A 2,046-nucleotide genomic window follows, 5' to 3' on the forward strand; every position below is an offset into this window, starting at 1 on the left:
CAATGCACCGCATGGTCACCAAAAGAATCCAAACAGACCTTGCGACAAATTGGGCAAGGTTCATCCGTCGGGAACATAAGGATCATTAACCGGTACTTAAGGATAGCCCGATACTCCAAACCCGACATACGTTGGCCTAATCCTTCAATGGGGATGGCCGTTAGAAAATCCTGAGCCCGAGGAGCCCGAAGGCATCATCTCCATAATCTATTGTCACATTATAAGATGATTTTCTAATTTGAATAAATACGTAATTAGGGTCGTTGACTAAAATTAAAAAAAAAACAAATCAATAATACACAACAAATAATATATTTTTAGTCAAGTCAAATTAAAGGAGCCACGTATTTTCCAACTATTTTTTTAACAGTCAATAAACATAGAATGTCTAGATATTTTGTTAGGATCCAATGACAAAAGGCCACCGCCAACTGGCTCATCCCAACCGTACGGAGCCAAGTTATCTCCAGTTCCAGGGAAAATCCACCGGCCTGAAGGCCCATTGGTGGTAAAACACGGCCGCCCTCAGGATCGAACCGTAGATCACAAAGATCTCAGTCTTCTTTCATTAAGCCACACATGTCCCCACAAATTGTTAAGTGATATTTAAACTTGGATCTCCATTGAAAAACACATACTCTCTACCGCTACAGCATATATTAGGAAGAGCATTTATTTTTTCCCAACGACTTTACATCATAAAAAGTAGATTACAATATCTCACATAATATTAAACCAAACCAATGAAAACAATCCAAATACGTTCACAGAATATTAAAACATAATTAGAAAACATATAAAAAGTTAAAAAAAATCTTAGATGCGGTGTTGTGCAGATGACCATATATTATTATACACCCGACAATCATATAAAAAAAATAAATATTTTTCTAAATGTGACATTTAACAAACTCATATATTCATATAAAAGTATAAAACTACCAAAACCATCACATTCTCAGATCTGCACCAATGGAGGGAGATATTAATAACTGAATACTAGTATAGGCAACAGCCATCATCTCCATAATCTATTGTCACATTATCACACCTTCACTGCACCAGGTACAACTCGCTTATGCGCCTTCATCCCAGTCATCTGCATATTCCTCTACCTTCCGCTTCTGCTCACCACCGTGCATTTAACCGGGACCACAGTTTTTTCCTCACATGGCTCGGGACATTCAAAGTGATATTATTCGCCTTTAACAAAGGCCCGTTGTACTCCAACCCACCACTCCCATTAACCAAATTCGTACTTACAGCATGTGTCCCGGTCAAAATAACAAGCAAGCAATTTGTAACAAAATCGTTGAGGAATTACTCATTAAAAGTTCTCGTGTTTGTGTTGTTACTGAAAAGTTATGAATACGGCGAGCGTTTTAACCCGCTTGTTAAAATGACTTTGTTTTGTGTTCATATATATGTGGTGTTGGATGTAGGGTTAGCGCTCGTCGCGTACGCGGCTCGAACTGTGACGGGATTCGAGCTCGAGCTGCAGTTCGACGAGCCCTACCTGGCTACATCGCTACAGGATTTTTGGGGGAAAAGATGGAATCTGATGGTGACAGGTATCCTACACCCTACGGTGTACGTTCCCATCAGAACAGTTTTGGGTAAATATTTTAATAAAAAAGTGGCCCCGTTGCCAGCTGTCATGGCCACGTTTATTGTGTCTGGGTTGATGCAAGAGTTGATTTTTTATTATATGGGGCGGTTGACGCCCACGTGGGAAGTCACGTTGTTTTTCGTGATTCACGGGGTGTTGCCGGGAATAGAGGTGGTGGTGAAGAGGATGGTTGGTGGGAGGTTTCGGCTGCCTAAGATTGTTTTGGGTCCGCTGGCGCTTGGAGTGGTGGTTGCGACTAGTTTTTGGTTATTTTTTCCGCCGTTTTTGAGGTGCGATACGGAGGTTCGATCGTGTAAAGAATTTGTGGCGTTTTTGGAACTTGTGGCTCGTGGAAGGTTTGTTGTCCCAAATGACGTTTCTTGTCCTTACATTTTAAGCTAAATGCCTAAATGTTCAAAGATTGGAGGGTAGGTTGG

The 2,046-nt window shown here is 40.9% G+C and overlaps 1 pseudogene; it reads left to right on the forward strand.

The window, feature by feature from the left end:
- Positions 1–938: 938 nt before the first annotated feature.
- Positions 939–2,046, forward strand: LOC143529704 (acyl-CoA--sterol O-acyltransferase 1 pseudogene; annotated as a pseudogene).

Source organism: Bidens hawaiensis, unplaced genomic scaffold, assembly GCF_021521415.1.
Source record: "Bidens hawaiensis isolate Kalapana, Puna unplaced genomic scaffold, B.hawaiensis_p1.1 tig00008655_1, whole genome shotgun sequence".
Taxonomy (NCBI): domain Eukaryota; kingdom Viridiplantae; phylum Streptophyta; class Magnoliopsida; order Asterales; family Asteraceae; genus Bidens; species Bidens hawaiensis.